Source organism: Maylandia zebra, linkage group LG7, assembly GCF_041146795.1.
Source record: "Maylandia zebra isolate NMK-2024a linkage group LG7, Mzebra_GT3a, whole genome shotgun sequence".
Lineage (NCBI taxonomy): Eukaryota > Metazoa > Chordata > Actinopteri > Cichliformes > Cichlidae > Maylandia > Maylandia zebra.
Genome location: NC_135173.1, coordinates 8,750,229 through 8,772,153, shown reverse-complemented (window position 1 = coordinate 8,772,153; position 21,925 = coordinate 8,750,229). Strand labels below are relative to the sequence as shown.

General features: G+C 41.2%; 1 protein-coding gene across 4 annotated transcripts in view; it reads right to left on the bottom strand.

Moving 5' to 3' along the window:
• znf469 (zinc finger protein 469) overlaps positions 1-21,925 on the bottom strand; it is a 252,509-nt gene that overhangs the window by 25,579 nt on the left and 205,005 nt on the right. For all 4 annotated transcript variants that reach the window (XM_004563447.5, XM_076885658.1, XM_076885660.1 and 1 more), the window contains one exon: positions 14,548-14,761. The gene's annotated coding sequence lies outside the window, so the exon portion shown is untranslated. The remainder of the gene's footprint in view (positions 1-14,547; positions 14,762-21,925) is intronic.

Sequence of the window (21,925 nt, the reverse complement as noted above, 5' to 3'; positions counted from 1 at the left end):
AATTTATCAAGTGTAAATATTAAAATATCTACAAATGCTAAATAAATAAGAGTTGTTCAAATGTAAACTGTGATTACAGAAGATGACTTTGATCCTGCTTTCTTATTATCCACTTACTGAGGATAGAGAGTTACATTAGAATTATCTGCTTAACTGTGATTCACAACCATCTCAAACATAACATAAATACAAGGAAGCCCCTTTCATGTCCTTTTTTTATCTACTGCAAAATGCGTACCTTAACTTCTTTTTTGTTTTTACAGAAAGACACTTTCAGAGTTCATGTACTGAAAACTATGTGGAGGAGTACCATTTGCAACACTTCCAGGAAAGAATAACAAATGAAGATAGTCTCATGTGATTGGTGATTTTTCATCTCTTATCCACCTTGCTATTGCGCATGCAGACCGAGGACAGGAAAATTAAAATGAAATATAGGCTCGTAAAGTTTTGAGAGGATTTGAAATGTTAAAAGCTTCTACTGACCTCAAAAAACAAATACGCAAATCACTGCTGTTATGTTTTGAAGGATAGGGAAAACTAGCAGAAGACAGAAAATGCGTCTGAGGATATGCTCTTATCTAACATTAGAATACCTTTCTTTCTATGGCAAGGTAGTCTGCTTCAAACCAGCAGAGAGAGCAAATAGCAGGTCAGGCAGTCCACACATCGTCAGGTCTTAGGCTCTTGGCTGCAATCTTGGAGGAATTTATGAATGGTGTTTAGCTGGTTTGGTCAGGGGCTCAGATATTTCTGCCAGACTGCTGCAGCTCCAGCAGACTAGAATAACCTCAGTGTTGCAATCTCTCCACAGACGCCCAGCTGATGTTCCATTGTTAAAAAAGGAAAAAGTAATGGTAGCAGGGAGGTTAGTTCCCCCTGAATTAAATGGGAAAATGACATCACAGTGGTAAAAAAGGCACCACTGATAAGGTATGTAGCTTTAGTATTTTTGTGTGATCTTGTCTGAAAGTAAAGCGTCCATATGTTGTTTATCAGCTACGATGTGTAATTGTAGCATATCAGTTGTGTACTTGGCAGGCAACAGTCTGCTCTTTATGTCATCTGAGAGTATCTGAATAATATTTCTGCTAACCACAGTGTGAGTGTGATTATAAAATGAAAGGGAACTGAGGTCAGAGAAGAGATGACGAGATGCTTTTATCTGCCGCTGTTTAAGGTGGAATGTTAGAGGTGAGCAAGTTGAGAGCCAGCTCTGTAGTGCAGGTCAGAAAGAAGGAGCCTCTGAGTATAGCAGAGTCGCAATTTGAAGAATCCACCAAGTAGACTTTTCTCCACATTCTTTGAGTCTCTTTTCCACCTTTCAGAGATTGTTTTAGTTTCCGAGAGAAGCTCAGCATGTCCTTGAGACAGTGTCTTGCATTTTTAGAATTTCTGTCCCTCTTTGTTCATTTCTTCTAATACGTTGTTGGTACAAATTACCAAATCCCACTGAAAACAAATACTGTCCTGTTCCATTCATTTTCCTGGAAGTCAGGGGAAAAAGAACAGTAACAGATGGGGATGACACATCAGGCTGGGTGGCTGGCCACACTGGTACAGTAGAAAGTTGTGAGTCAGACTGAAAACTAGGGAAGCATTTGAAGAATGGGTGACTATCTGGAATGTGCGATTCAGCGCATGTGCAGTGAACCCCTTAGAGAAGTGCCATGCCATTGGGCCAAGGAAAAGTTTTTCTGTTATTTCACATTTCCAAGCATTAGGTGCTTTTACTGCTGCACCAACAGTCAAAAAAACCTTGGGGCCACATACTGTTGGTGTGTAACTGCTTTACACTCAGTCTGGCTAGCTGACTGGCGTGGTGAGAAGGAACAGTTGACAAGGTAGAAATCTGATGATCCACTTAGCAGTCTTTAAAGCTTCATGAACCTTTTCTCACTCTCTCGAGGATCCATCTGTCCTAAATCTTTCCCAGCACTCTTCCTTCTTTGCATATTTTTGCTGTTACCTTGCCTCTGCCCTCCTACTTTTGCTCCATTTTCCATTTTAACCCCTCCCTCTTTTCTCATCCCTTTTACTAGCTTCTTTTTTGTTTGGTCCTCTGTAGCACTTGACTCTTTCCCTTCGGAGACAGACACTTTAACAAGCCTGCCCCAGTGGGCAGTAGACAGAGAGGGGAGGTTATTTTTAGATTGCAAACAGATTAAAAGGGGAACGTTTTTCTTCATCCTTGTAAAGAGTCCTCTTCTCTCTCTTTCAGTCTGTAAAGGAGTTTAGCATCTCTGTGGGGGATCTCATGTTACCTCCCCCACACAAACTCTTATTTTCCCAGACCCATGTAACCCCACCCCCCACCACCACCACCACCACCATCACACTCATCCTCTCCAAACACTGACATCATTCGTCAGACTGAACTCTTTCCTCTGCTCTCTGTGGGGGCTGTTCTGAACAGTCTGTACAGCATAAAATGGGTGAGTCTCAGCTCCTGACACAAATCAAGCAATGGCAGGAAAGAAAATCTGTCAAAAAACACACATCTGATGCATCATTGCATCCTTAGAGCAGTTGTCCTCACATGACCTTTTTTCAGCGAGACTACCACATTAGACACACACACATCTACACCCTGTTAAAAGGGTGCTAAAAGAATAAATCACACAACTGCATTAGGAATAATTAGGCCAGTGGAGTTTGGGAGGTGACGGGCGAGCTTACTTCAGCGTTTTCCTGTCTTGGACCGAGACCAGAGTCTGACTTTTTCCTCCTGTCGCAAACACATACACACACATATCAACCGTGTGGATCACCTCATCTCTGGCCTGAGCTGGTGAAGTAAAAGGGGGAGACACGGCCTTCTGGGTTTTACTGCTCCTACACTCACTGACCCATACCGAGGTCTAAAGTCGGATACAGCTCCTGTAACTTTCCTGAAAGTGGCCTCATTCCTTTGAAAATATTCTGTTTTTAGAAGTGCAGCCTTTCCCTCACCCTTAATTTGAAGAAGTGAGTTCTTAAGGAGCGGGTGATATTGCGTGTTAGTCGGCCTGGCAGGGACCAAGCAGGAAATCTTTCATTAAAATTCACTCAAGGTCCATCATGACTTGAAGCTCTGTGTTAGATATTGAATAATAACTAACAGAGAGCAGTTCTGTTGAAGGGTTTATAATCCTCTGCATCACAGCTTGACCAATAAATCCTGGGAACTCAGTTATAAATCAACAGCCTAGATAAACAGAGATTAAAAGTTTCTAACTGAACGCTGTGTTTGGAGCTCTTTTTGTGTACGTGCTTTCTCCACCTGAAACTTTCTGAACGTTTCTGATATTCTCACAACAGAGCTTAAAAAAGAGCAAAGGGTGTTATCTACCTGATGTAAAGGAAGATTGGAAATGAGGAGGGAAAGTAATAAAGACGAACCAAAAGAGAAAATGATCACAGAGCGTTGAGCTACATCAAAGTACTTCAAATGGCTTTTTCTCAAGCATCGTGAGCTGAACTATGAGCACATTTGGGCTAATTGTCAATCACACGTAAAAATATTTATGCGGAATATCTACTCTTATCCAAACCATGCGGTTCAACTAAGCAAAGCAGCTCCCCAATGGAAATAGATGTTGGCTTTTCTTAAACACTACCACCCCCACTTCTTCTTATCCTTCTTTTCATCTCTTTCATTCTCTAGTAAAGTCACGGAAAACAAAATGTCAGCAATAAAAGTGAATTTCTTCTGTGAAATAGAATAGCTAAGGCCAAGCGTGTAATTTCATAAGCAGAAGGCACGTGAGTGCCTCTGGGAATATAAGATCCCTGTGGCAGAGCAGGCTCAGACTCAGTCTTTGCTGTAGTTAGAGGGAAACCTGATAGTAATACCTCTGCTCTGCTCGCCTATGAGTCTGTCATTCAAATTGTAGGAGGGGCTTAGACAACAGTGGCACTGTAGCATCTAACAGAGCCATGAGGATTTAGAAGAGGTGGACTGAGGTGGTTTTCCCAACAACATCTGTAACTTTCTCTGGAGGACCAGAGACTGTAGGTCTTAGTTTGTGTCTAGAACCAGGACACATAGAGTGGCAGGGGTGGAAGAAGCCAGAGAGAGATTAGTTCAAAAGTAGGAACATTGAAGAAGATAGTAGTAGTGCTGTAAGACAGTACAGGGGATACCTTAGCCCCTCTCCAAGGTGCAGATACAGACAGATCCTTAGATGTGTTTAAGCTCTGGAAATAAAAGCAACGCTCATCACTGAGATTTAAGCTGAGAGGCATAAGGTATGTAAGGTAAAGAAGAAAGCTGATGATCTGCTCCACATCTTACATATGATATCAACAAAGTCTCCCTGTAACTACTGACACAACAAACTCAAACCTGACATTGCAATCTCACCATTAAGTCTGTTAATACATTTTCCTCCACAGGACACTTTGTGTGTCTGTTGCATTTACTCATAATCCCACCGTGTCTTACAGGAAGCAGTTATTCCCACTCGCTAAATCTGGATAAAGATGGAAGCTTTTGAAAGTTATTCCTCAAAACCCCATGGAGCAAAATGTGACTTTGTAGTAAGAAATGATGTACATCACAGTTTTTGTTTCAGCCAAGAGGGCTTAGAGGACTTACACAGACCAAAATCATACCTATCTCTGGTATCAATGGTCATTTTAGGCCTCGCTGGATGCCTCGGAGCTGATAGCATCTCACAGACTGACAGTCTCATGTCTGACATCAGATACAGAGTAAAATAAGTTGGCAGATGTAGCCACACTTTTTGAGTTCCCTGCTGCTTTAACCTTTCAGATGTGCATCGGTAGCCACACATGGTTCACATAACAAACCCCTTTTTTTCTCCTCGGCAGTTTAAGGCTGCATGCGAACACGGAAATGAGATATACACTATGGTGCTGAGGCTGAAGAGTCAGGCATCAACTTTCTAATGCAGAGTTATAACCCACAGATAGGCATGACATACCACAAAAGGGCATTTGAACAAAAACATGTGTAGGTGTACGTATACATGGCTGCATATATACAACACAGACGGAAGAAGATAAACAAATCCAAACAAATGGATATGTACATACACACGGGCTGAGTCAATGAGCGGTGATGATGAAGATTTTGTCCCTACTTCCAAACGGGTACAGAGCAAAAGATGCTACATGAAATAAAACCGCTGTGAAAGGATGCAAAGCTGCTTTCATGGACTGGACTTTTCCCACTGGATAATTTCCTGTTTCAAAGATCAGTGAAACATTTATTTATGAAATAACACTGTCCGCAGGCGAAGAGTAATCCAGTTACATCAATGAACTAATTTGTTCTCTTTAGATGTCCAACTTTTTCAAATGTAAAAAGGACTGTGGGAATCTGGGATAGAAACACAAGTAAATAAAAAAAAGAAGGATGAAAATGAAACTATGTTTCAACCAGTCTGACACTCCCATCAAATGACAATGTTTAACTCTAATTTATACTGAAGTTTGTTATTACTCCACCCTGTCACCTTATCCATCAGTACCTCCCATTTGTCCCACCCAAACACCTGCTTTAGCCCTCTAAAATGTGAGTTTATCATCCTTGAAAAGTGAGCATGTGTGAACAAATTACATCTTTTGCCCACATTATCACGGTATACACTGAGATTCATTATCTGTGTTTCCTGCAATGTGCAGCACACTAGGATAGACTAATATGTGAAAGAAAATGGGACAAATGTGAGTCAAGGGCAGCAATAAAGACTGTCTCTGACTAAGATGAAGAAGACTTTTTTTCCAGCACTAACAGAATTTCCTCGCAGCCTTAGCCTTCTTTTTAATCTTTGTGTTAGTAGCAGATTAATAAGTTGAATGAGTTCACAAACGGGCACACAGATTCTTGTGTATCTATTGCACAAGAAGATATTGCATTCATTCATTTTTTTGGAAACTTTCCCTAACTCTCACCATAATCACTACTTGCCTTACTCTAACTCTAACTTGAAACTAAACCTAAGTTTAACCAAACCGTAAACCCAGTCCTTCATTCTGTTCTGATTTATGTTATGGACTCTTGCAAGTGGTGGGTAAACAGATTTATGTCCTGATAACATGAGTAATTCCACGCACCCCCACACAAACACCCCCCCCCCCCCTCCCTAAAACAGACGGTGAATGTTTGGCTGTGCCAGCTGTCTGAGCTTGACGCTGGGTGTGGGGTGTATATAATTGTCTGACAGGCTGTATGGTGTGTATACACATAGTCATAAACAGAATCTGGAGCGGAAGCACTGATCATTTAGATGCTTGACCTCATGACCCCAGGGTTGAACTGTTATCCATTCATTATGTGTAATATCTGGCCTCTGTGTTTGGAGGAAACACTGGGCGCAGCACTGGACCGCAGCCAGGCAGACTGTTTGTGTGTGTGTGAGTGTGTGTGAGCGTGTGACTTTGTGAGTGTGCTTTTGGAAAGGATGCATGAGCTGAAGAGTTTTCCTGATTTCATCTTTATTGTTTATGTTCTCATATGTAAGTAAATATAAATGATCCAAAGGTCTGTTTGCGTGTCTGTGCATGAAAGTGTGTAAACATGTCTATATCCAGGCCTTTGATGCTGACCACAGTGGCAATGCACTGTAGTGAACTTTAAGCCGAAAGGGAGCGAGACCCACAGAGAAACACATTTCGGTGTCAAAAACATCTGCATTTATATATAACTACTCTGAAAATACAACTGTTGAATTATATGTACGCTGCAAAAGTGGGAAAACTCACTTTCCGTTGCCAGCATCTTTCTCTTTAAACAATCTGGGAATAAAACACAATGCACAAATGGGCAATAATGCATTTAAAAACATTCAGCAGGCTGTGTCACCTTCTAACCTAACCTTTTAAATATTTGTGCCTGAGTGTGTGAATACAACACTTAAGCATTGTCAGGATGTGGGCATCCCAAACTGATGCAAATTCAAAGAGAGCCTGTGTGATGACAATATTATCTCACTGCTACTTTCCCTTTTTCTGGAAGTATGTGTGTGAGCATTACTAAATTGCCTAATAGCACTTCACCTCAGTCATTTCAGATTTCAACTCCTGTAAGGCCACTGTGAACTCCTTAAGCAAATACCACAGAGAAAGGAGAAAGGACAGAGAGGGATGAACATCTAGCAAAGATGCCCGTTTGAACCGGAAATATTTAGCAGGGTTAGAACTTTTGGCTCTTTGAAGCAGAAACACTAGAGAGGACCTGGCAAATATATATGTGTTTGAAGGCCAAATAGTGCTGAAGGCAGAGCTCCCATGGGGAATCTGACAGTAAAGCGGCTTTCCACTATGCTCACAGTTTAAATAAGAGACACAATAAGCTCAGTCATCGAGGAAAAGATGCCCTTATCCTAACCCCCATATAGCTGGAACACTGTGAGATATTTCATATTTAATGTGGTACAGAATACCCTATACACACACACACACACACACACACACACACACATACACACACACACACACACACTGAGAGACAGACAGGATTCATTATCCCATTCTTTAATGGCATGAGGTGCCAGGTTCATTGACTGACAGAGCTAATTAGAGAGGCATGAAAGTTTAAGCAGCATGTGACTCCCCTGACCCATAAAAACCTGTCATGTTTGTTGGTTCAATTGAGGGCATCATCCTTTCATCTCATCCAACTATAGTATCAGGTTTCTCTCAGTTATACCATAAACAGCCTGAGCCTAATCTTTAAATAAGACCCTGTATTGTTTCTTTGTAGGAGTGGCAGGTTATTTTAAAGAACTGTGAAACTGAGAAAACTTCAGTAAAACTCATAGGCCATGAGGTAAAAGTTAAACTTCCTGATTTTTGTGCAAAATCCTGCCTCCTCTATAAGCCTTTTTAAAATCACATATCTGTCAACAGTTAAAATGAATGTGGTCATCTGTCCATGACACAGATTGCTGTGCCACGAATGACAGTCATCAGTAGTCCAAGAAAGAAGCTTTGAAGTGAAACCACAGCGTTCCACCCAGTTCTCATGGCTTTCCCTTTAAATAGAGCATGACATCAGACTGTGAGCAGGTCTACCGGCCCCAGCCCAAAACAAATGTGTCCAAACAATGCCACATCTGGAGCGAAACGTAGAAGTAAGCAGAGACCAGCAGGAATGTAGCGGAGAGGGGTTGAAAAGGGAAAGTGATCCTGAAGTTATCAAGCTGCAGGCCAAGGTAACTATAGCATAATTTACAAATGATGCATCTGCCCTTCACTCACAAAGGAATGATGCAGCAGGTTCAAATGTCAGGGTTAAAAAAATGGGATAAAGACATATTTCAGCACACTGAAAGTAAACATAAACCTGCCAATCCATACGTAACTCGCTGTCTGACCTCTAAGTTCTGGCAAGCGTTAGAGAAAAAACATCTTATTTGATTTGATCACCTTTGACTTTTCTGTGCAGATACAAGAGGAGCTCTGCAGAAAGTCTTCTCAGGAAGCTAGGTCTTGTTGTCAGTGTCAGAAGCAATCAGAGCTGCTGGGTCTGCCTTCACGCAGCAGAAGAGCAGAGGTGCAAGGCAAAAATTCAGGCCAATTTTCTGCCTGTTGGATAGAGTGTCTAATAAACACATGACGGCTGATCCAAAGGTTATTTGTCAGCAGACCCACAGTACACCACCTACAGTCTGACACAGAAATTTGGACTTACAGTCAAGAATGCATAAAATGCGCACCGTAACACACGGACACATGCACACTTTAGAACACATTGCATATCTATATATTAACTTGGATTTGCGTAGGAGGTTAAGGAGACCTTCAGAATGAAGGTGTGATCTGATAAATACAGACATACAATAAGATGGAAAATATGGCGGATGTGCAGTAGTTGAATAAGAGGACAGAGAAATCAAAGAATAAGAGGAGTAGAAGTAGGTAGGAGAAAGAGACAAAATGATAGAACCGGAGGGACTCGCTGCTCCCCAAAGTCATGTGTTTTACATCTGCACTGCAATTTATAAAGCATCTGCCTCCAAATCCTATTTACAGGCCTGATTCTAGGCACGGACAGACTAGTTCGCCAGTAAGAGCGCCACCAGCTGGAGAAGGCACCTGACAGTGGGTCGCATAAATGAGCTAATTACTAAATGAAGTACTTCATTATAAAGACTCTTTAAAGGAAAGCCAGTAATGCCTGACTGAAAAGTTTGAGAGTTACAGTGAAAGCATGCAAGCTGAGGAAAGGATATGAGGTGAATGAGGTCAAGAAGTTCAATTCTAAGAGTGTCCTGATAATATTCATGTCACTTACTGCACAACTTACACAATGGAATAAATAAACTGAGAGCGGTACAAAGGATGCTGGAAAAGGAACAATAAAAGTAAAAATTACTGCACAATATTTTTGTAATATGAAGTCTGCTGTTTATAGTGCCAGTGTCTTAAATCACACTGGTCTCTATTGATGTTAGCGATCAGCCGACAAACACATAACAATTTTTAATCATGAGGCCATCTCTTCAATTATATATTCAAATTTAGCTGAAAATTATATGGGCCAAGAAATTTAAAAATACTCTCATCTAACTTTGAGGTTTTTTGAGTTTTAATGACTGGGAGCACCATGAGAAGTCTGTGATGAAAGCAATAATTTATCATGAATTCAAAGCTCTTTCCTTTAAGGTATTACCAAGCGCATCATTTCTCTTATGTTTTCGCCAACTGTAGATGGTTTCTCCTCACACTCAGGAGGCAACAGTGTCCAGTAAAAGATGGAGGGAGGGAATTCAAAATATAACAGTATGGTAATTCCAGTTATGGTTGAAAATTATTATGGGTGTAGTCAGTAATAATTAAAGAAATACTCGTTTACTAAGACTGTGTTTCTTTGATCATTCACCAGTGAGAATAAGATAAAGGTAAATGGAATATTTAAGCAAGTAGAAACTAGTCAACATCTAAAAATTAGTGCTGAGAAAAATCTGGATTTTGTCCTTGACAACAGTAAATAACGCACAGATTATGGTCACAAAATAAACTCATTATGTCCTCAAAATACATTATTTACAAAGAATTCCAATCAAATCTACACCCTTCAAGGTTGTCTCCTTGTGCAGTCATACACTGCTTCCAGTCATCCTGCTGATACTGTTCTGACCACTTTGTGTTTGTTTGGGATTCATGCTGAATCTCCACTGTGTCAAGACCTGACAAACTCGCCCCAACGCAAATTTGGTAAAAAGAAAAGATAGGAGATAAGCAAAGATTGTGGTGGTAGTTCCAAAAAACTTTGCGATTTTTACCAGCATTTTCACATGTGCTAAATGTTCCCTTACTCTGTAGGACGTTAGTGCATAAATCAAGTCTGGCAGATTGACACTGTGTTCATCTGCGGTGCACAACCCTGACAATCTCAAAATAAAAAAAGAGAGAAAGAAACACAAACAAAAAACGATAACCATGCTCTTGTTCACATTCCTCACATGATGTGCTTTCTGAAGAACTGGACTCCACGAAGTCAAGAGTGTTGTTTGGTCTTAAGGGTCATAGTGTGAGGTTCAGCTTTCATCACCAGTGATAATCCTCAACATGAGGGTCAGTTCAGTTTAACACAGACTTAGATTTTTCATGTCTGGAGAAGTTTTGGAGAACTTATTTTTTCCCCAATACCTTTGCACCATAATCCATAATCACTGACTACATTAACTTCTGTGCGGATGACACTCTGCCCCTTTTGAAGGTACAGTGTTTCTCCAACAACAAGCCCTGGATCAACCCTGAAATGAAGGCTCTCCCCCAGCCCCATCATCTCTGCTGCAAACACCCTATCTTCAACCAGTGCCAGCTTTTCTTCCCATGACTTCTTAGCCCTCAGCCATCATCCACCACCTCTGCTTCAAAAGACTCCATCCCACGCCCCCCTTCCTCCAACACCATCCTGTCCCTTTCAACACTTCAGGTGAGGAACGAGCTGCGAGAGATCAAGATGCAAAAGGCTGAAGGTCCAAGTGGAATCAGCTCCAAGCTCCTGAGGTGCCGCGCTGACCAACTGTTTGGCATCATGTTCAACATGAGCCTGAAGCTGGGGAAAGTACCACAGCTGTGAAAGACATCCTATATGGTACCAGTACCAAAGACCACGCATCCGGAGGACCTCAGCAGCCACAGGCTGGTAGCACTGATCTCACGTCTGATTAAGACCCTCAAGAGACTGGTCCTCAAACATATTTGCCTCCTCCTTCAGTCTTCATTGGATCTGGTGTAGTTTGCTTACCAGCCTAGAATCGGGGTGGATGATGCCACCATCTACGTCCTGCACCGAACTCTGACCCAGCTGGAGAAGCCTGGAAGCACTGTAAGGATCTCCAGTGCTTTGAACACCATCCAGCCTGGACTTCTGAGGTAGAAGCTGGAGCTGTCCCAGTGGTTAGTGGACTACCTCACTGATAGCTCTGGTATAGCTGGCCTCATAACAGGTGAGGATGACTCAGAATACAGACTGTGTGGACTGGTGCCAGCGTGACCATCTTCTGATCAATGTGGGAAACCAAGGAGCTGGTGTAGGATTTCCGCAGGTGCAGACCCACCACACCGACACCAGTGAACATCCAGGGAACTGACATTAAGAGAGCAGACTCTTATAAGTACACGGATGTTCACCTGAAGAATAAATGGAGTCACAACACTGATGCTCTTTACAGGAAGGGTCAGAGCAGACTGCTGAGGAGATCTTTTGGAGGGGGGCGCTTCTGAAGACCTTTTTTCACTCTGTGGTGATGTCAGCCATCTTCTATGATGTTGTCTGTTGGAACAGTAGCTTATCTACAGCTGAGAGAAAGCGTTTAGAGAAGCTCATCATGAAGGCCAGCGCTGCTTTCGGATGCCCTCTCGACCCAGTGCAGGTGGAAGGAAACAGAAGAACTTTGGCAAAAATAACACCACTGTTATTTGCACAGTTTTTCCATTTTCTGTTTTTAATAATCTTTTACATTTTTAATAACTTAATAACTGCACATTATTTTTTTTATTATGCTGTAAATTGTTTTTTTTTTTATCTCCATGCTCCATCTGCCTGTCACTTTGCTGCGGGAACACTTGAATTTCCCCAGTTACTGACAATACGGGATATTTCTATTCTATATTTCTATTCTAATCCCACGGAGGAAGGACAGAGCAGACATGAGCACTGAAGTCACCGTTCACCTTTCACTACCAAATTATAATGAAAGTCTTCTCAGTCCTGCCAGCACTGAGCCAGAGAAGTCAGAAAGTCATGATGACATCACTCAACATAAAAATTAATGGAATATTGGAATATTCTCCACTGTATTACGTACCTGCTGAGCTGATAATAAACCAACCTTTAAACCATTGTCATGCCCCTTAGACACGTCAGTGAGGATAAATTGAAAAAAAGTGCACTTATCACAAATAATATGTGTGTGCCACCTCTGGAGTAGTAAATCAGTATTAAGTCCTGGGGTTATATTTTTTTTTTTTTACACATTCTCCAGTGAAGGCTGCCTGCATGTGTTTTCATCAGAGGATTCTTGTGGACGATTCTTACAACAAATACTTTTTGTTATCCTCTTGCAGTTGCAAATGTTGATCTTTTATGTTTCCTTATGTCAGCAGTGATGCATGAGTGTGGCGGTAATCTCTTTGGGAGTCTAGAGTTACATTAACAGGCAGTACGAAAAGCAGGAGGTGGTGATGGTGTCAGGGGTTACGGTGACCTGACAAACACATGAACCACCCAGTGAGGAAGTCAACAAGAGATGCTTTCCACAGCAGCGCCGCGCACCCTAGCAACAGCAGTTGCTGGCAAACATGTGTCTGACAAATGTGCCATCTGAATCAATGACAGGGCCTCAATCATCACAATATGGGGCTGCTTCACAAGTATCTCACACAAACACAGTGAAGGGAGTGGGGGAGTGGAAGGGAAGAAGAGAAATAAGATGGAGAGAATGCAGGAGGCAAGGCAGATATTGATAGTGTGTGTTGGAGTGCTTTACAAGTCAAACTTGCAGAACTGTGCAGTTCTATTGTGTTCTATTGTTGTCCTTGGGGCTAAAGTGCTAGCAAACTGCCTCAACATGGGCGTCTTATGTCATTTTTTGCCACTAAAATCTCACTTTATCCAAACTATCCTTTCTGAAGCCAAACTGGAAGTTCACTCACGCTGTACTGTTTTTTCCTCTTCTGGCTCTCTTTAGAAGAATTTTTATATAATTTGATGCCCTCTGCTGATTCATCTTTATTTGCTGCTTGATCGGCATTGTGTAACACCACCAATGTTTTCAATCAGTTCTTTTCATTCTCCACACTATTATTTAATAAATCTGTTTGCCCCAGCCTTCTGTCTGTACTCCTTCTCGTGCTCTTTTTTTGTATTTTCTCTCTCTTTCTCGCCAGCTCTGGAAAGTACATTCGCACAGTTCAACAGTGACACAAGGACCGTCTCCTCATGGCAGACCATGCTTGTGTTTTTTCAATTAAGCTAGGCTCCTGTACACCATTCATTTGGGAAACCATAATTCTCATGGCCTAGCAAAAACTAATGGAAAGTCACTTAGCTTTTTTTTTTTTTTCTGGGAGAGGTATCGGAAAGACCCGTTCCCTGGAAGCTCGTCAGATGAGATGGAGAATAAAAACAGTAGGAATACTGTCTATGAAAATACAGGAGGTGTTGATAGGAGGTGAAGGCCTCGCAGAGGGGTTTCAGGGTGCAAGAACTCATGGGGTGAATGGGATCAGGAAGGAGGTGTGTGAAAGAATACAGATGGATGGATTTCCAAGGGAATGCAGATGAAAGTAAGAGAGTTGCAGGCCGGATCTGAAATGCCCAGCGGGGAGGAGGACAGATCCACTGAAATCACTTCAAAGCCTGGTGTCACTGGGCTGCAGATGAGTGCCTGCTGTCCTTTTTATTTACAGAGATGGGCCCCACTAGCCTTTTGCATTCAACAGCAATGAACAGTGCAAATAAATAAATATCCACATGTGGCCAAACACTCAGGTGCAGTAACACCACACCATTTAGCAGCTCATTTAAAATGACTTTATGGCTCTATATTACATTAACACTAGCCCAGAAGGGCAGTAAAAAGAGTGATATTAAGTTCATCTGACAAACAAAGCAATTTTTAAAAAACCAAAACATTCTTACAGAATAGTCACTTTCACCTTACTTTTCCAAAGTTTTTTTTTTCTAATAATGCCTGCCACTTCATCCTGTTTCCTTCATGTGTGCCTCAGCCACAGTCTTTGCATGGCTACAACCCATTTGTCACCATTAACATAAACCTTTCACTGCTGACGCTGACTGCATTCATTTGTGCAAAGTCACAAACACACACATGCTGCATATTCAGAGGTGCAATCTCACATGAGCCAAAACACAGCTACCCACAACTGGTCATACTGTATGGGCAAACACGTGCACACACGTACACATGCATGATGAAAGTGGGAGTGACTTAACCTGGACAGGCCCCCTTACACCCCCACCTCCCAGCCCCCACCACAACAATCAACAGAGACTGACGGACAGTAAAGCAGAGCACATAGCAAGGCACGGTCAGGAGCAGCACATAAAGAAGGAAGTCTTACCTCAAGAGTAGCGCTGTGGAGCCGATGCAAGGAAAAGCTTCATGTTTGTAGCGGTCTCTTTCAGTCTTGGTATCTTTGTATCTCTCAGCTGTGGCAGACGGGAACTGAGACAGGCACAGGCAGCGCAGAGCGGAGCAGCGCTCAGCACACTTTAGAGGCAGAGAAGGCTGTGGAGCTGCGCAGACCCCGGGCCCGTTCGCTCCCACTCTGCCTTCTGAGGATGAAAAGAGAAGACTTCATTACCAGCTGAGACCACGCCTCTACCCCTCCAGCCTCTCTCCTCCCAAGCCCATTCTCTCCCTCCCCTCTGCCTTCACTACCTCCCTGCTTCCCTTCCACACTCCCAGCCAGTAGCACAGGCCCTGTCTCAGCCAAGAGAGGGTGAGCAGGCTGCCAAAGAAAACCTCCAGTCCCACCGCCTGCTAGTGCCGTGCAGTGCACGGACAGAGAAAAAGAGCAATGAGGAAGAAGATGGAGAAACAGAGATGTCATACAGCAAATCATTTGAATACACAGAGAGTTATTTGCTTAGTTTGGACCTTATGAATGAAATATAATGTCGCAAAATCAGTTCAACTTCTGCCAGTGAAACCTCAAAATGCAATAGGGAGAAATAAAGTGTGAGAGTTTGCCAGTGACTGCGTTAAATGTCTAGGAAATTAAAATGAAGAAAGAAAAGAAGGAAGACCAAAAGTAAATTTAGACCAAGTATTGGGTGTAGGACAGAAGGGCTTCGCTTTAGAAATAGTGGAAAGAGACAGGGGAAGGACATAGACAGGCAGGCAGACGGAAAGAAAAACACAGACACAGAGAGAGACATAAAATAGGTGATCAGTTTGACAGTTTCAGGGAGTGAAGGAAAAAGACCAAACACATACTTAACCAGGGGGTGTTGGAAGTTTTAATTAAGACTTACTATAAGATCACATCAAACGACTGCTGCTCAGGAAGGACTATGACTGTGTGTGTGTGTGTTAAGTTCTGGGGGTGGGCACAATGACTGTCTGTGTGTTTATAACTCTTTGCAAACTACTTCCATATTCATCACCAAGAATAAGGATGACGTTTTTTGTCCACCTTCAGAATGTCTTTTCCCCTTTTTTCATCCTCTTTGCCTTTTTTTCTCATGCCAAAGTGAACTCTCTCCCCATGAGACAGGGAAAATCAGACCTAAAAGCACTAGCTGTTTACTGTCCGTAATTATGAGGGGCTGGGTACAGTCAGCCCAGGCAAGCTCTGCACCCTGCCCCCAGTGCCACCACACACAAACCTTGCTCTGCCAAGTCTGCCAGTTTAAACTGGGCAGTGGCAGAAAAAGGGGGCTGTAAAGTGAAAGAAAAGTACACTAAAACAAATTAAGGTTAAAATTAAGGTTCAAGTCAACTGGTAATAGAGACTTCAGAAACAAAAAAACACATTATACTTTAAATAACTTCTAGTTAGGTTTCTGTGGAAGTTCAGCTGCTGCATGCCAACTTCAAGATCATAGCATGAAAGTTAAACATTGATGCTAAAATTTTTTTTTTTTTTTTTTAAAAAGACATCATCACAGGACATCTCTACATCCACCACTACTGGCAAATCTGTTGGCCTCAGTTTGATTTACCTTTGCAGAAAAAGAAGGCATTAAGTTTAAATAAGAGGACAGCGCTCTAAGATACAGTGCTAGCTCCTTGAACAGGAACAGGAAGAGGGATAAGCAAAAGAGCAGCTGGGACAAATATGAATACCGCAACAACAACAACAAAAAAGACAGCCAGAGATCTTGGAGCAGAGCAGAAGGACCAAAATGTCAGCATAATGTAAGAGTAAAGGAGAACTTTTTGGCAGCACATGATGAGGTAAGCAGGCATTATACAGATCTCTGGCAATCTCCCATGCTAACATTAACACCTACACAGACCCTCTCAGTGGCATAATGGTGTCAAATTTACACAGGTCCACAAAACAGTACTTAAAGTTATGGGCTGCCTTCATTGTAGGCTGTGAAAACTCAGACACGAGACTGGGGATTGAGACAGCTGAAAATGGTTTGGTAGAGCAATGACAGAGAAAGAAGAGACAAAGTCATTTCTGTGTACTTCATTGCTAAGAAACACTAATCCTCCAAAACCAGTGACATGGACAGCCTTTCTGTGGTGTTTTATGTCTTTAATCGGAGGCTTTGGTGATAAAGAAAAGACTAATCCAACATCTGAAAGCTGCTGTTTGTTTACTGTCTGCAATATAATCAGGTATGGTCATTACCCTAAAGATGGTAAATTGATAAAAATAGCACAAAGTGGTCATGCGATAAGGAAAATTAGATGTGTCACGACAGGCTGCCATCAGACTTTGCAGCCAACAGAAAACAAAAAAAGCAAAAACCCATACAATAAAATGAAAGATATAGAGAAATATAAATAGAAAGAAAGAGGGAGAAAGTTTAAAAAAAAGAGAGATATGATTGATCTAAAATTGGTATTTAGGAACGTGAATACACTCAACATCCTACCTAGCCACTAGGGGCTCTACAGAGCTGTGGTGTAAATACAGTACAGTGCAGTGCGGCAAAGTTTAGCAGTAACAACAACTCTCACATTCTTCCCTCTTTTTTGTTTCAAAGAGGACAAACCTCTGTGCCCTTTGTTTTCATGACTGGTACAGCAAATTGTAAATCCCATCTCACCGATTTAAATCACTTATTAATCTAGTACAGGTCAGACATGGCCTACAACTCATTAGACTAAAAATAAACAACATAATTTCTGTTGCTTTTTACCCAATTTAAGAAGAGAGGATTGTGTAAATTAAATGAATGATAATGTTCACCTGACAGTTTATCAGGTATACTTTGCTGGACTCTCTTTTGCTTTTGGAACTGTCTCATTTCTTCAGAGATTTTGGTCTATATTAACATGATAGCATCACGTAGCTGCTGCACATTTGTCAGCTGCACATCCATGATGTGAATCTTGCGTTCCACTACATCCCAAAGGTGCTCTCTTGGATTGAGTGAGTGTGGAAACTCTGTGAGTACAGTGAACTCACTGAGATGATTTGAGCTTTGTGACATGGTGCATTATCCTGCTGGAAGCAGCCATCAGAAGATGGAAACAGTAAGGACATGGTCGCCAACGATGTTAAGTTAGACTCTGGAGTTAAAATGATTCTCAATTGGTACTAAGGAGCCCAAAAAGTGCAAAGAAAATATCCACCACACTATTGAAACGGTCAAATTGCAATGCTACCAGCGAAATTTTAAAATCAAGACTCGTCAGATCAGACAATGATAAGCCTGATCTGAAGGCTATTGTTACATCAGTTTACTGTTCCCAGCTGACAGGAGTGGCACTTGGTGTTGTCTTCTGCTGCTGTAGTCCATCTATAGCATGTATTAAGAGACTTGTAATTGTATTAAGAGCTGCTCTTTTGCATACAATGATTCTAACAAGTAATTATTTGAGTTGTTGTTCCATCCTGTTGGCTCATAGAAGTCTTGGCATCATGGGCGTAACTTTGTGCTGAACATTGGGGGGGTCAAGATCTCTGTCTAAATAAATAAATATGTTGTAAATTCCCAGATGATTAAACATGCAACTATTTTGCTGGTAATAACTGAAATGAGTAAAGAAAATCAACAGCCTATTTATGCAAGATATAATTCATAATTTTATTGGGGGGGAGGGGGGTTATATTGGCTGGGTCTGATTATTGGGGGGGTCATAACCCCCCTGGAAATTACGCCCCTGCTTGGCATTGTCCACTGACATCAGTTAGGCATTTTTGGAGATGTTTGTGCAGGAAAATCCCAGTAGATCAGCAATTCCTGAAATGTTCAGATCAGCCAATCTGGTACCAACAGCCATGCCAAATTGAACGTCACTTCAATGAGAACCGCTTTGTAAGATGAATGTATATAAAAGAGTGGAGCCTGCTCAAACCTAGCCCTGTAGTCTGTGCATATCAGACCACCAGCTGCCCACACGGGGAATTCAATTTAAACTCTCCGCTAGTACACAAATCCTCTTCCTGCCAACCGTCTGGGGTCTCTAAATGGTCCTTCTTTCTGTGTGTCACTAAAAAAAACCCCAGAGAAAACAATGCTGATGCTTATTAGAGTTTTTTAACAGTGACCACAAAAGATTCTAGCTTTCCTGACTGGAGCAACACCTGGGTCAAAAAACTAATAAAACTTTTGACCGTTTAGCAGTAATTCTGCATGCACAGATTTATTGACTGACTGTAATAAAGTTACTAAAAATAGTTCCCTAAAACTAAACATAGATTGGGGGAAAATGTGTAAATTCACCTCCCCTAAATATACAGTGTAGCTTTTCTTTTCAGCCTTTTAGAGGATAGAGTGGTTTAACCATGGCAAGATTAATGTTGAATGAGATCTTGCTCCCTGGCTGTGTGTCACTGTTTTGGTGTACTCAATTAACATGTGGTAACTTGACATCGAAGTACCTTAACAGCTAAAGAAGAGATGAACCCTTGAGTGCTTTGTATACTGTAAAAGCTAAGACAGCGTCACTGGACTCCAGCATCTCAGTGAAGTAATAGCAAGAACACTGCTTTGGTTCCAAGTTTTTAAATTATTTCTGCAACCCGATTTTGCCACAGTTGCAGTAAGGTTTTAAAGTAACTGGGTTATTCCAGGTCATGTTGGTGACACACCCAGAGGCCCAATGAAAGGCCTCCCCATCACCACCACCAACAACGCTCCTGTAACTGTCAATTAAGGGCACTGAGTGTAGGCGCTGACTACATGTGGTGAGTATATTCCATGAGTCACTGACTGTTAGACACCTGAAATGTCCTATAAAATCAATTACATTAAAACTTAACAACCAGGAAAGAAAATATTTTACAAACCCAAGACTAGTTCAATGAGTGCTTTGTAAGTTTATGTCCTGAGGCAAGAATGGGCCCCAGAAATATTAGACTGTGGGTTTCAAGTTAGACACGGTGATGATGTCTGACCAAAAGGTCTAACACATCCATTCCCATCCTCTCTCTGATTCAACTACTGGACTCTGAAGCAGCCGTACTGGGGATTCCTGGGAATTTCACACCTACAATGCCGATGAACAGTGACCGGTAGAGTCCATCACACCATGGTGTGCCATTTCTGACCGAGAGAGCCCAGCAGACAAGAGCAGATGCTCTCCCCCAGGGCAAACATGGGGCACCCCAGCCAGTGTAGACTTAGCAGTTTGGCGATGTGTACTCGCCCCATCATGTCGATCAGGAGTGATGATGTTCCCAGGAAGACAACGTCATGAGGTGCACCGCAAGTAAAAGAGGGAAAGCTGAAGAAAGTGTGTTCTTGAAAGAGCAAAGGTAGACATAATCACTATATATGAACTTAATTCTAAGTCAAATACGTCCTTGAAAGAAGCAGCACAGAATAATTTCAAATCTACTTCAAAACTTAGTTACCAGAAGATTCTGAAAATTATAATCATATTTATTTTTGACTAAAACAATTTCAATATATGTACCACATGGAAAATACTCCGCTTCTTCTTCCGCTTAATACTCAGCGGAAGAAGATGGATGGATGGAAAATACTCTGTGTACAGTACTGTGCAAAAGCCTTGTGTCACCCTTCATTTCTTGATATTTTGTTTCCAAAAAGCCAGACTTTCTGGTAATTGTTTTAAAGTGCTCTTGAGAAACAGTTAATAGTTCCCATGTCTTTTGCTTAATCTATGAAAAATGCCAAAGAAAACATAGTTTTACAGGCATAAAATAGTATTTCACACCAACAAGGTAATTCCCAAAGAGCTGTTAGCAGAAAACTTGGCATATCTTGGCATGCTGTGCAATGTGACCTTAAAAATGAGGAAACTGGCCAAGCAGAAGACAAAGAAGAAGTGGTAGGCTTAAAACTATCAACAGAAGATGAATGTATCTGAAAGTCATGTCCTTAAGAAACAGGAAAAAATCCAACAAAGGATCAGGCCCTTCAACAGATCTAACAACTATTCATTGAAGCCTCGTCAGAAATGGTCTCAGTGGAAGAGTGACTGTAAAGAAGCCATTCTTCAGGAAGGGAAACAGAGACAAAAGGCTGAGTGGCTGTATGCCAAATTACACAAAAAATGAAAATCAATGGCAACAGATTTTACAAGGATAATGAATCCAAATTTTACATTTGTAGTTTATATCACTGTCAATATGCACAGAGGAGTTTAGGAGAGAGGTACAACATTAAATGTATGTATTTATGTATCTGTCTGTAAAACAGAGTGGAGGCTTTGTCATGGTTCATTTCAGCCAGTAGTATTGGAGGTTTTGTAAAAAATTAATTTATGAATGCAAAAATATCTGTTTTTCTTGATTGATCTACCATTTAGTACCATCTGGAAAACATCTGACTGGTGATGGCTTTATTTTCTATCACAACAATGATCCCAAACACACTACCAGTTCAGTAAAAACAAACCTGGATAGAAAAACAGATAACTGAACACTCTCAATCATGGATTGGCCTCCTCAGAGCCCAGACTTCAACATTATTGAAGCAGTATGGGATCATCTTGACAGAGAACTGAAAAAAGGCTGCCGACATCAAAAGAAGAAGCAATAAAACTTGCCTGAGAGTCTTCAGGCTGTGTCGAAGAATAAAGGTGGTCCTACCAAATACTGACTTTCAAGTTTGTTAGAATTGTGCAAACTCTGTTTTGCCTTATATACTGTATTTTCATGTATTTTTGCAGATGTTTCAATAAAAGCAAAATATTCAGATTTGAAATGTGACTGAAGTCTTTGCACAGCACTGTAAGAAATGGTAAGGATTACACAACCTATACAATACACTGATTTACTTTTCTGTTTTATATGGGTAATTCAAATCCAGACGATTGCTAATAATAAGAACGACTCCGTTGGAATGGAATAGTATTTATTCAGGCTCTTATAGCCTTGACTGCTGTGGCAATTTAAACCGATATGGTGGTATGCTGTGACAATTTCAGCACTTCTCACACAGCCCATGGTATGTTTACGATAAGACCACTAAAACAGTGGGCTGACCCGCCTTGATTGCATTTCATAAATCTATAAGCATAACTGTGGGACTGTGACCGCACGTGAACTACAGTCCAGTTCCGCACAAAAACATAACTGCTTTTTTTTTTAATTTGAAAAGGTCTTTTATTAATTGTAATTAAAGCAGTTTTTTTTTTTAAATTTCAGAACAAAACCCAAACAATTTTATGATCATGTTCACAAAGACAAACTATACTTGGACTTTCTAGAAAGAATTTATTGAACTTAATTGAAGGGCAACTGATTTAAAATGATTAAGTGATTATGTTTTAGGATAAAATGAATATAAGTGTGACCTTTTTGAGTTGCAGTGTCTTTATTTTTTATTTTTTTGACTTAG